The sequence below is a fragment of the Urocitellus parryii genome, chromosome 13, assembly GCF_045843805.1.
Source record: "Urocitellus parryii isolate mUroPar1 chromosome 13, mUroPar1.hap1, whole genome shotgun sequence".
Classification (NCBI taxonomy): Eukaryota; Metazoa; Chordata; class Mammalia; order Rodentia; family Sciuridae; genus Urocitellus; species Urocitellus parryii.
Window position 1 is genome coordinate 37,979,063 of NC_135543.1, and position 13,590 is coordinate 37,992,652.

Genomic DNA, 13,590 nt, shown 5'->3' on the forward strand with positions numbered 1-13,590 from the left:
GTCTCACTGAGTTACTGAACGCCTCACTTTTTGCTGAAGCTGCCTTTGAACTTTCTCAATCCTCCTGTCTCAGCCTCCTGAGCTGCTGGGATTACAGGCATGCGCCACCACACCTGGCAGATCTTAGGGTTTTACACCTGATTTTGAAAAACAACTTGAACAGATTTTAGAAACAAGGAAATTAGAGTTTTATGACTCTTTCACTAATACTTCTTCTTTTAACAATCTCTGAGTTCTTATAGAAAGAATGTTTTGCTGTGGTCTGAATGTTTGTGTCTTCTCAAAATTCTTATGTTGAAAACCAGTCCTCAGTGTGACAGTATTTAGAGATGCTGAGGCTGCAAGGACAGAGGTCTCTGGAGTGAGACTAGTGCTCTTATGAGAGAGGCCCAAGGGAGATGTGTGCCCCTTTTCTACTATGTGAGATTGCTTGGAGAAGGGACCATGCATGAGGTTCAAGCCTCACCAGACACCAAATCTACTGATATCTTGATCTTGGAATTCCAGCTTCCAGAACCATGAGAAATAACTCTGTGTTGTTTATAAGCCAGTTTATAAGCCACCCAGTATGTTTGGTATAATGGTCTAAAAGGATAAAGATGTGTTTCATTTATTATTGGAAAGGATTCCTCATCATTCTTTAAACATTTTTCCTCTTGTTTTCTATTATACTGTCCTTCCTAGGGTTCTATTATCTGTACACATTTTTATTTTGCTTTTGTTGTCTTAAATTTAAAATTACTTTGTCTTTTACTTCTCCCTTTTGGGTAGTTACTCACGTGTTTCTTCCATTTTCTAATTCATCCCTCAGTTATATATTTCAATTCAACTCTTACCTAACTACCATGACCCTTCTAGCAATTATCTTATTTTTCAATTGTTTTTTTCTTTTAATGTGTTCCTACTCAAAATTTGCATTAAAAATATCTTGTGTATTATTTGAGATGGCTTAGTTTGTTCTACTAGATTTATTTATATTTTTGACTTGTTTGTTCTAATCCTTCTGTTTCAGAAAGACCATTTTATTATAGGTATATTCTTGTCTCCGCAAGTGGTTTTTCTCTTCAAATTTATTACTTCATTTTATTGGGACATTTCCTCCTAGACATATCAGATACCCTGTTAGAAGTGAGTCTGGGAGATGGGATCTCCAATCACAGAGCCCTGTGGGTTTCAAGAGAAGGATCTGACATGGTGTATGTTTGGAAAGGTCCAGAAGACAGGAAATTACAGAATTACTTGTCATTTAGAAAAACTCTTCTTCCAGGTATGGTGGCCCACAACTGTGATCCCAGCAATTTAGGCAGCTGAAGCAGAAGAATTCAAGTTCAAAGCCAGGCTCAGCAAAAGCAAGGGGCTAAGCAACTCAGTGAAACCCTGTCTCTAAATAAAATCCAAAATAGGGCTGGGGGTGTGGCTCAGTGGTTGAATGCCCCTGAGTTCAATCCCCAGTACCAAATAAGTAAGTAAGTAAGTAAATAAATAATAAAATACAGTAAATAAAAAGAACTAGGGAAGTAGCTCAGTGGTTAAGCACCCCTGGGTTCAGTCACTAGTACCCCCACTTCCCCCAAAATTAGAAAAATTCTTCTCATTTAGATTTCAAATTTTATCTTTTATTTTAAAAATTTTTCTTTAAATATGGAATGCTTCATGAATTTTCGTGTCATCCTTGCAGAGAGGCCATGATAATCTTCTCTGTATCATTCCAATTTTAGTACATGTGCTGCTGAAGTGAGCACAAATTTTATCTTTTGATAGATGCTAAATTGAGAAGGAAGTCTCATTCTGTTATTCTATTAGCTATTAAAGGAGGTGCATTAAAATCTCATGGCATAATTGTAGATTCGTTAATGTAACCATTTAGTTATGTCAGTTTTGTTGAATGTATTTTCAAATGTGTAATTGTGTGCACATAGATTTAGGATTTTTATGTCCATCGGATGGATTGTCTCTTTCATTATCAAACATATCCCAGTGACTGTGGTGATGCTCTCATCTCTTTACTTTCAAATATTATGCATCACAGTATTTATGATGTATGTATTCTAATTACCATATCATTTAAAAATTGAGCCTGATATCTTATTCTTTTCTTGAAATATCCATTTGACTTAAATTTAATTATTGATATATTTGGGATAATAGCAACAGTCTTTCAATTTACTTTACATATGACTGATGTCTTTACATTCATTATTCTATTCATTCTTGTCTTTTTTTGAATTAATAAGATATTTGAAATTATTTTATATTTCTATATTTAATTGGAAAATGTATACTTTTTTTCTAGTTTTTTTAGTGGTTAATTTAAAGATCATTACTTTAGAAAACAGATGTGTGATTTAAAGCATTTAATAAAATTAGGAGTTTTGTCAATTCCTCTATAATGCCAGATTCTAGAACACTTGAACCCCTAATCCGCCTCTCATCATTTAACAACTATCGTCATGCACGTTGGTTCTGCATATATTTTAAATCTCACAACACATTAGTTTTATTATTTTGTATAGTTAACATAAATATCCTTCTATTTAAATCTCATTCACCTTCACTGCTTCTTATCTTTCTAAATAGCTATTTGGGATTGTCTTCATTTTGCCAGAAAAACTTTAGGAATTTCATTTGTGGCTTCACCCCTGAATTTTCTTATATGTTCTGGCTGAAGGTGTATACCTTTTTTTTAAAAAAAAAAATCTTTTTAAAGAACCAATTTTGCGGGCTGGGGATGTGGCTCAAGCGGTAGCGCGCTCGCCTGGCATGCGTGCGGCCCAGGTTCGATCCTCAGCACCACATACCAACAAAGATGTTGTGTCCGCCGAAAACTAGAAAATAAATTCTCTCTCTCTCCCTCTCTCTCTCACACTCTCTCTTTAAAAAAAAAAAAAGAACCAATTTTGGTTTCATTGATTTGTCTATTGATTTCCTGAGTTGTCACTGATTTCTGCTGTAGTTGTTATTTTATTAGGCTGACTTTTGTTTTAAAGTGCTTGTCTTAGCTTCAATTGCTTTCCTTTTTCTAATTTCTTAAGGTAAAAGCTTACTTACTTTAGATATTTTCCATTTCTAGTTTATGCATTAAATAACATAAATTCCTACATATTCATTGATTTTTCTGTATTCCACCAAATTTGATGTTATATTTAAAAATTTCTCAAGACCTCTTTGACGCATGTATAATTTAGAAATGTTATTTAATCTCCAATTTGTTTTCTAGCTATTTCTCTGTTGTTCATTTGTAGTTTAGTTCCCTTATAGTCTGAAAACATACTTGTAGCCCTGTGTGGTAGTGTATGCCTATAATACCAGTGGGTTCAGAGGCTGAGTCAGGAGGATCACAGGGTCAAAGCCAGCTTCAGCAATTTATTGAGGTTCTGAGAAATTTACCAAGACCCTGTCTCAAAATAAAAATTAAAAGGGTTTGGGATGTGGCTCAGTGATTAAGTGCCCCTGGATTCAAACCCTGGCACCAAAAACTAATAAATAAACAAACAAACAAACAAATAAAAACATACTTTCTATGATATCTATTCTATTAAATTTGTGAAAATGTGTTTTATGGCACAGAATGTTGTTTTTGTTAATATTCCATATTAACTTGAGAAGAATATAGATTCTTTTGTTGTTGGATGGAGTTTTCTATAAATGTCAATTAGATCAAGTTGATGTTATTCAGTTCAATTCCCTCTTAACTTATTTTTTCATTGTTGGAATTACTGATAGAGGGATGTTAAAGTTTTCACTTTAAAAGTGGCTTTGTAAATTTCTCTTTGTCATTCTATCTGCTTTTGCATTAGGTATTTTAACACTGTCTAGGTGCTTGCACATTGTGAGAAACTGATGTGACTCCATTTTTTGAGAAACCAGCTTCTACCTCAAGGCCTGTCCAGAGGGAGGGGGCGTGACCCTTGTCCATGGAAAAACCCACAGAGCACTCCTAGACACATATCCACCATGCTGAGTTGTTTAACAGGAGAGATCTGTGGTGCCAGGTGTCCCTGACTCAGTTACGATAGGTGAGGACCCATAGCAACCCCCTAGCAACTACCAACCAGCGTGAGACAGGAAAAATATCTGAAATGCCAGGTGACCCTCCTAATAGTTTCAGTGATTGATAACATGATTAGGCAACCCTGCAGTTTAGTGTATACAGTTTGGCCTAAACCAATCAGTTCAAATGTGTCCACCACTTGAACTAACCACTCACCCTTACCCAACTTGTTCCCACCAGTGAATGTGCTAATCAATGTTAAGAGTTGTTTGATTTTCCTGCATTATGAAATGATTTGCTTTATGATGTTGTAATGCATAGAGTATCCTGCCCAAAACCTATAAATCCTCACTGAACTAAGGGTCAGGACTCACTCCTCGGAATCCCTGCATCGGAAATGGTTGTGAGTCCAGGCTCAAGCTTGCAATAAAGACTCTTGTGTGATTGCATTGGATTCGGATCCTGGAGGCCTATAGGGGTCCCATGAATCTGGCATTACAATTCAAGATTTATTTAAGTGAGAAGAAAAGAGATAATTCCTTCAATATATGAGGGGAGCTAATAGCAGGTTTTCCCTGTTAAATGTACTAGTCTATGGGCTTATAGCTTCTAGATAGGGGCACTGATCAAAATGAATGCTCAATAGGTATTGGGAAAATGTTGTGGCCATAAATTAAAATCTATATTAAACAGTATTTTAAAAGTACCATAGATAGGGGCTGGGGTTGTGGCTCAGTGGTAGAGCATTTGCCTAGCATGTGTGAGGCACTGGGTTTGGTTCTCAGAATCACATATAAATGAATGAATAAAATAAAGGTCTATTTGTTATGCTCGAGTTTGGGACCCCCAAAAGACCACCAGAGACCAAGATGGATGTAAGCAGCAAAGAGGCATTTATTGCGAGCTAGCTCAGTCTTCTGCACCCACACAGCAACTGGTGATGCTGAGAGGCCCTGAGCCCAGGGTTTGCAGCAGTTTTATACTCTTTGGGGAAGGCAGGGATTTCACATACATCATAGCATCTCTTAGCAAATCATCACACACTGCGGGAAAATCATAAAACAACTCTAAAACATGATTAGCACATTCACTGGCAGGAACAAGTTGGGTAGGGGTGATTGGTTAGTACAAGAGGAGGACTCATTTGAACTGATTGGTTTAAGCCACGAGGGGAGTACATGCTGCACTACATGGTTTCCCAACATGTTATTAACCACCATAAACTACTGGGAGGGTCATCTGGCATCTCAGATATTTTCCCTGTCTCATGCTGATTGGTGGCTGCTAAGGGTTGCTATGGATCCTCACCTAGTGTAACTGAGTCAGGGACACCTGGCACCACAGATCTCTCCTGTTAAACAACTCAGCATGGTGGATATGTGCCTAGGAGTGCTCTGTGGGTTTTTCCAATGACAAAGGTCACGCCCCCTTCCTTGGACAGGCTTTGCTCTGAGGGTAGAGGTTGGTTTCTCACTAGTGCTCTTGTTGTTTACTTCCTTTTTGTGCCCCAATATCAATTCAATAAAGAAGACAATGTTTTGAGAAAAAGAAAAAAGAAGTTCTATTTTTGCTTTGCTAGCAAAAGAGAAACAAGGGGACTCCTAACCCAGAGGCTGTGATTTCTACCCATCAAGGTGAAAAGAGGGTTTTTAAAGAAGTACATTCCAGGTGTGTCCTGACCCGGGTGGGGATGGGGTGATGAGGTGGTGATGTAATTCACTAGTTAATCTGGGAGAGGGTCATGTCTTAGATCTTCAGGTGCATCCTAAATCTGAATTACTTTATTCCTCTGGTGGGTGTGTGCTCAAGAACAGATAACCTGGTCTAGGATAGGGAAGAAGGGTAGGTAATCCTGCTTCCCCCAAGGTTAGGGAGGGGATAGGAAGAAGAGGGAAAAAAATATCCATTTAATAATAAGACTCAGTGGTTAGGAGGAATTATCCTTATCTCCCAGAGTTTTAGGATCTGGTCACAAAAATCTTCTTCCCATCAACATTATCTTGGGCCTGCTTTTCTGCAGCAGTTAACAGGTAGTTTGCTGAGGAATGTGACATATCCTGTCCACTCAGGCCAGGCAGAGCTGCAGGTGAACTGCTTTTTGGAAAAGTGGGCTCTTGAGCGCAGTGGGCCTATTTTATAGAATTATTCTCTTAACCTCATCTTTCCATCATTCTCATCTCTTACACATTCTTACAGTTTCTGTTTATCTCAAAACATCTTCATTTTGCCTCCACAGTGATATGCTGAAGAGTGCTTTTATTAGATAAGGAATTCCAAGTTGACAACTTTTCTTTTTAGTTCTTTAACTGTGTCAATCTATTGTGTTCCCTTTTGAATCTCATCTTTCCTCTATTGAAGGTAATTTGTTCTCCTAATCCCCTTATTGCTTTTGGAATTTTTTCTTGTTTTTTAACTGTCCAACAGTTTTACTGTGATATACTTAGGATAGACTATCTTTTTAGTTATCCTTCTATGGATTTGTAGAGATTTTTAAAGATACTCAATGATGGCTTTTTAAAATATTGTTTTTGATACATTCTCCTTTCTATCTTGAGTTCCTATTGCATGTTTCATAGGCGTCTCTTTGTATGTTAGTTTGGGTTTCCATTGCTCTGGGCCTCAGTTTAGTAATCCTATCTTCCACGATTGGTAATCTGCTTTTAAACCTATTAGTTACATTTCTAGTTTCAGTTATTATATTGTAAGTTCTGTAATTTCAGTTGTGTATTTTCTTTTCCTTGTATATTCCAACTTTCTACTGAAACCTTTAATATTTTAATGTACTTTTTACAGTTTTTACCCTATTTTCTTGGATAAATTAATTATAATTATTTAAAAGTCTTTGCCTATGTACTTCAATATCTGGATTTTTTTTGGGGGGGGTTGGAGGGTACTGTGGTACTGGAGATTGAACTCGGGCACTCAACCACTGAGCCACATCCCAGCCCTATTTTGTATTTTATTTAGAGACAGGGTCTCAGTGAGCTGCTTAGTGCCTTGCCTTTGCTGAAGCTGGCTTTGAATTCCCCATCCTCCTGCCTCAGCCTCCCAAGCTGTTGGAATTACAGGTGTGAGCCACTGTGCCTGGCTACACTAGCTTATTTTGTAGTCATGTTATTAGTTTCTAGATGTACTCACATTATTATCTAAATATTTAAATCTCACTACCTAGCAATGAAATCACTTTGAAAATACAGTATATATATATATATACAGTTAAAAATCAAATAAATGCTAATTACAATAGATAATATAACAATTCTTATTTTTAGTCCACGTTTACTTCTTAAGCCATGTTCTGGAAGTTGCATCTACCCAATCCCTATAAATAGTGAACTCATATGTATTTTACAAAACTCTTCTCCCAAGATTTTGATTTATGTTACATTTTGAGAATCACTATTCTGAGTCTCATATTTCTTTTCAAAAATGTTCACTCAAATGTAAATGCAAAAAGCTATTATTAACATCATTGTCATAATTAATTTAAAATGATTAATGAACTTGATTTCAGTTTTCCTGGTTTAATTATTTGCTAACGACGTCAGTTTAATTAATTATTCATGTCAACAAATATATGATTCCTCTTTTCATAGATTTTCATAATCCCATCATAAAAGCAGATCTTTTATCAATGTATAGCACAGGTCACCTGTCACCATTTTTATTACAGTGATTTGCTAATTTGATACTCTTTAAATAGTGCTCTATTCAGTCCTGCTTTCATTCAGCCTTTCATTTGGAAGTTTTTCTAGTCTAAATATTTTCAAAGGACTTATTTCTAATAAATTTCACCTAATGCATTCACAAACATCATTTCCACTGGTGAAAAGGGATAACGTCACTAATGCAGATTTATACGTGTTTGTCATAGGATAGGGAAAGGAGAATGTGGAGTTAAGATATATTTTTTTGCATTCTCCCTGGGGAATATATTCCTTAGAAATCAGACCTTTTTTAAAAAATAAAATTATTTTATTTTATTTTTTAAATTTCTAGAACAAAAAAAAGTTTAATTAAGTTTCCCAAGACAACTGAAGTGAATAGTTCATTACTTCCAGGTCCTTAAACTTATTCTTTAGGGAGTAGAGGGGCTTTCTTTGGTGATTCTATTGAGGTTTTTGGCAAAGTAATCCAAATATTTCCCATCCCTGGGGCATCCGAGAAAATGCATTATGTGCTTGTTTATTTAAAGTCTTTATAACATGTCTGTTTTGTTCACCTTTGTACAAGTAGCAATAGTACAGACTGCACCATAGTACATACCTGGTAAACATCTCTTGAATCTCTGAATTTGGGGGTAAGAATTTTATAGGTAATTTCACTGTCGTCATCTCTATTTATAGCATAAAAGCAAGTTGTATTTTCTTGTTGAATTTCATGCATGTAGCAAATATTATCTTTTTTTAACTTTAAATTTTTATTTTTATTTTTAAGTTGTTGATAGTTCTTTATTTATTTCACGTAGTGCTGAGAATCGAACCCAGTGCCTCACACATGCCAGGCAAGTGTGCTACCACTGAGCCCCAGCCCCAGCCCGCAAATATTATCTTAATCTGAACATTTGTATGCAAAATAAACTATTGATTTTTTTCCTGTCTTCTTTATAACTGCCATAATTTTCAAAGTGCCTGCTCAACCAAGTTAGTGGGACATTTTCCTCTTCTCACAGCACCATTTTTACTAGGTCAGAAACCAAAGCATGAACTCGACAAAGCACTGGAAACTGAAATGCAGAGTTGGAGAAGAGAAGTTTTAAAGGCATAAATGATTGCCAACATATGAATAAAACTCATCTCCCCAAAAAGTTCATTGATGTATAACCTCATATATCTGGGGGAGACATCTGGCTTCAAGATGGCAGGCTAAGCACATGAAGAAACTGAGAACAGATGAAATGTAGACGTTAAAAAAATTCAATCCTGCATTTGTAATAAAGTTTAAAGCAAATAACTACATTAGAAAGAAACTGTAAAACTTCCATATACACAGAAAAGTAAAGAAAGCAAAGAACATGTAATCAGGCAAATAATAGACACGATTATTTTTTTTTAAAAGAAAAAGACGGTATCATAAATATGAAACATCAAATAAGATGGCAGCAATAAGTTCAAATAAATTAACAATAACAATAAATTGGGTTTAAGTATCTTAGCTCTTTATATTTAATAAGCTATCTACATTTGATTTTCTAGACACATGCCTAAAGCAAAGTGAAATAGGATTATGTAAAATGAAGAAGTAGGAAAAAGTCTAGCGAATGCTAACAAAAAGAAAATGGTTAGACTCTATTCACAGTCAGAATTTGAGGCACAAAGCATTAAAAGGATCGAAGAGTGTTATTTCCTTTTGACAAAATGAATACTTCTCAAAACAATGTAATAGTCAGGAGCTTACAAAATACCTAAACTGGTTGAGCTTGATAAGAATCGAACCCAGTCCCTATCATGCATCTCCAAGCTGTTCCAGCCTGCACAACATAATAAGAGCTACAAATAAACCTTTGTGGTGGTAAGCCAACCACGCCCCTCAAAAAATGCAACAAACAGAAACCCAAAATAACCCCCCTCCAAAAAAAAAACCTCTAAAATAACAAATCTAGTTTTACTGAGCAATTTTAAAATATCTCAGATTGGTTGGGGTTGTGGCTCAGTGGTAGAACACTTGTGTAGCACATGTGAGATACTAAGTTCAATCCTCAGCACCATAAATAAATAAATAAATAAATAAATAAATAAATAAATAAATGAATTAAAGATACTGAGTCCATCTACAACTAAAAAATTTTAAAATGATCTCTGATTAATCGACATGAGGAAAGTAAAACTAGAAGTCTTAGATCCAAATAAGCCTGATAAAACTTGCACATACTGTAGAATTATTTGCACACATACTATTTTTAAACACTCAAGAATTTAAAAAAGAATTTTAAGTGCGTACTAGCATCATAATAAACTTCAGCAAGCTTCCAAAACATGAGAGAGAATATACAATAGGCATTGTTTGTCCTGAAAAAAATGCAATAAATATAAAAGTAGGTTTAAAAAATGTGCCAAACTGGGTGCATTGGTGCACGCCTGTAATCCCAGCAGCTCAGGAGGCTGAGATAGGAGGATCTAGAGTTCAAGCCAGCCTCAGAAATGACAAGGCGCTAAGCAACTCAGTGAGACTCTGTCTCTAAATATTTTCAAAATAGGGCTGAGGATGTGGCTCAGTGCTTGAGTGCTCCTGAATTCATTCCCTGGGACCCCCCGCCCCCCTGCAAAAAGAAAAGTGAATGTTAAACATCTTGCCAAATAACAGTGCTGTCCAATGAATTTGGAAATAATAAGTTATGAATCAAAGATGACATCTAAGTGGGAACTATTCATGTTTAGAAGTTAATGACAGCTAAGCACTGATACATCAACACGTGGGATATTGCAGCTCAAACAAAAATGCAGAACTGAAATATATTGATTAGAGAACAAAAAGATAAACTATGTAAACTCTTTTTTTTCTTCTGATTATTAAAAGAATGGTTGTGATATAGTTTTGCTCCCAAGCTAACACTGACATCAAGAGATATTTATAGATGAAAACAAGCCCTTTTGATAAGTATAGAGCTTAGGCAGGTTCTAATGGAGTGAGCACCATTCAGGCCATAGAGAGAGATTGAAGGAATGAGAGGTTAAATGGATTGGGGGAATATATTAAGTTCTGGAAGAGTTCTAAACTCCAAAATGAATGGATCAATCCAACAATTAATTCATACAACATGTCCCCTTCTTTAAATTTTGCACAGAGAGCACGAATAAAAACAGGCGTTGAAAGGAGAGGAAAATTACTTAGTCCTGTGCATTGATGTGGAGATTGCATTCTAAAGCCCTGACTGAGCTGAATTCAAAGGTGAACTAGATGACCCGAAAATCCAGCTACCCTGTCCCAGTTCTAAGAGTGACTACCCGGAAAAGTAGGCATAGAGAGTTTGGGTATTGAAAACAGAACTGGAGAAATCAATCTAATTAAAAACTAAGGAATAACACCAACTCGACTTGACTCTAAGATTAATCTGAATAATTAGCCCTTCATCTTTACTCTCATAGGACTTGTATTATCTGAGGGAAAACACACAAAACCCTTCCACTTTAATTATCCTTTGTTCTTGTATACATAATATCCAAAGTAAAATAAAAATTTATGAGACATGAAAAGGTACAAATTTTCCTTTAGTTCTTCAGATATGGTGTCCATTGTTCTTTGTGCATATTTAAAACAACCCTTTTAAATCTTCATCTAGTGAATCTAATGTCAGGGCATCTGCGGGTAGATTCTATCAATTGCATATTTTCCTCCTTAGTATGGACAATATATCTTCTTGTTTTTCTGTGTTACTCATAAATGTTTTGAAAACCAGACATTTGAAAAAAGTTTGTTATTGTTATTGTTTTGGTTTTTGCTGTTGGCTTGTTAGATTCTTTTAAATCTGGATTCTCCTTAATGTGTGGCCATCGAAGTCTGCTCAGTTAGGTTAATGGTTAGAGAAGAATTAACAGAGAGATACGTTTAAAAGTCAGAGGAAGTGATTTTTTTTTCAAATTCTGCCCAAAGTGCCTATGTGATTTTGGGGGGTTTATTTATTTATTTACTTATTTTTATTTATATGCAGTGCTGAGAATCGAACCCAGTGCCTCACACTTGCTAGGCAAGTGCTCTACCACTGAGCTCCAGCTCCAGCCCCAGTACATGATTTTAATGGTCAGAAAGATGCTGTACAAGTCCACCTAACTTTCACTTCCTATTTATGCAAACCTTCAATTTCCAACAGAGGCAAGAACTTTTGGCCAATTCTGGTCTTTCATGGCCATGCTAACAGACCCACAGGGCACATAACCTTCTGTATTTTAGGAATATGTCAGAGCTTTTTAGTCAATTGTGTACGTCTTATTCCCGAGCTTTATCTTCTAAAGATTTGGATTGGTTTGTTGTTTATACTAATTGTTACTGTCACCGGAGGCAACTGGAATACCAAGAAATTGTGGCTGAATGATTATGACAAACATCTTTAGGAAAAAGACTGTTCACAGCTCTGTGTCAGGTCAAATAATGATAAATCATGTTGGTGGGATTGCTCAGGAAACTGTCAGATTGGTCAAATAAAGACAGTTATCTGGGAATTAGGCATCTGAAGAGATCTAGTGCTTTTCTTTCCCCTTGGTAGAGCGTAAGGCTGTTTCATAATCACCATGGAAGGCTGTCACCATGATTTTGGAGCAGTTGTTTTTCAACAGCATATGACTGATGCAAGGGTTATGGGACTAGGAAAGTCAAATAGTACGATGCTCACTGTTCTTATCAAATTTCAGCTACTTTTCTTGAATAAACCATCTCTCCATTGTTGAATGTCTTTGGTTAATTTCAAGAGGTGTAGAGTTGACTTTGACAATTTTTGCCAGTGTTATCAATGCTTTTATGGAAGAGGGGATTGTTGGAGATCCTTGCTAAGTCATTCCTGCTGCCATATGGCAAAATAGTCTTAGATTTGACACCAAGAAGCATGAACCATAGAATGAAAAACTGGTAAGTTGGACCTCATCTAAATTAAATCCTCTCTTAGTGAAAGACTGTTAAGGAAACAATAAAACAAGTGTATGGGAAATATTACAGGACTTACATATAGAATATATAAAGATTTCTCAAACTTCAACATTAAAAAAATGAATATCCAAATTAAAAAATGGGAAAAAAATTGAACTGGTATTTCACCAAAGAAGTTATATAGGTTAAAAATAAACACATAGACAAACTCTAGATAGGGCAGAGGGCTGGGAGGGAAAGGGAGGGGCAGGAGGTTAGCAATGATGGTGGAATGTGATAGACATCATTATCCAAAGTACATGTATGAAGACATGAATTGGTGTCAACATACTTTATATACAACTAGAGATGTGAAAAAATATGCTGTATATGTGTAATAAGAATTGTAATGCATTCCACTGTCATTTATGTTTTTTAAAAATAAATTAAAAACATGAAAATTTCTTCAACCTCTTTAGCAACTAGATAAGTAAAAATCAAAATCATAATAGGAAAGCACTCCACAACTATCTGAATATTCAAAGTAAAAAATGGTAGTAATAAGAAATATTGGTGAAGACATGGCAAACCCGATTTCTTGTCTATCACTGGCGGGAATATAAAATATTACAGGTGCTCTGGAAAACAGTCTGGCAGTTTATCATTTTTTGGGGGGGATGTACCATGGAATGAATTCAGGGGCACTGAACCACAGAGCCTTAGCCCCAGCCCTTTTTTATATTTTATTTAGAGACAGAGTCTCACTGAGTTGCTTAGTGTCTCACTTTTGCTGAGGCTGGCTTTGAACTTGCCTCAGCCTCCCCAGCCACTGGGATTACAGGCATTTACCACTGTGCCCAGCTAGCAGTTTATCTTAAAACTAAAAATAGACTTACCATGTGACCTAGCCATTGCATATTTGTACAAATATGCCAAAGAAATAAACCTATACAGAAACTTGTACATGGGCATTCAGAGTAGTTTTATTGTGGTAGTCAAAAGCTAGAAAATATCCAAATGTCCTTCAGTGGGTGAATGCTTAA

At 35.9% G+C, this 13,590-nt stretch overlaps 1 non-coding gene across 1 annotated transcript; it reads right to left on the reverse strand.

Annotated features, from left to right (window-relative positions):
* Positions 1–1,635: 1,635 nt before the first annotated feature.
* On the reverse strand, positions 1,636–1,742 carry LOC144250027 (U6 spliceosomal RNA). The gene has a single exon (XR_013342388.1). It is a non-coding gene; the product is annotated as a U6 spliceosomal RNA (small nuclear RNA).
* Positions 1,743–13,590: the final 11,848 nt, after the last annotated feature.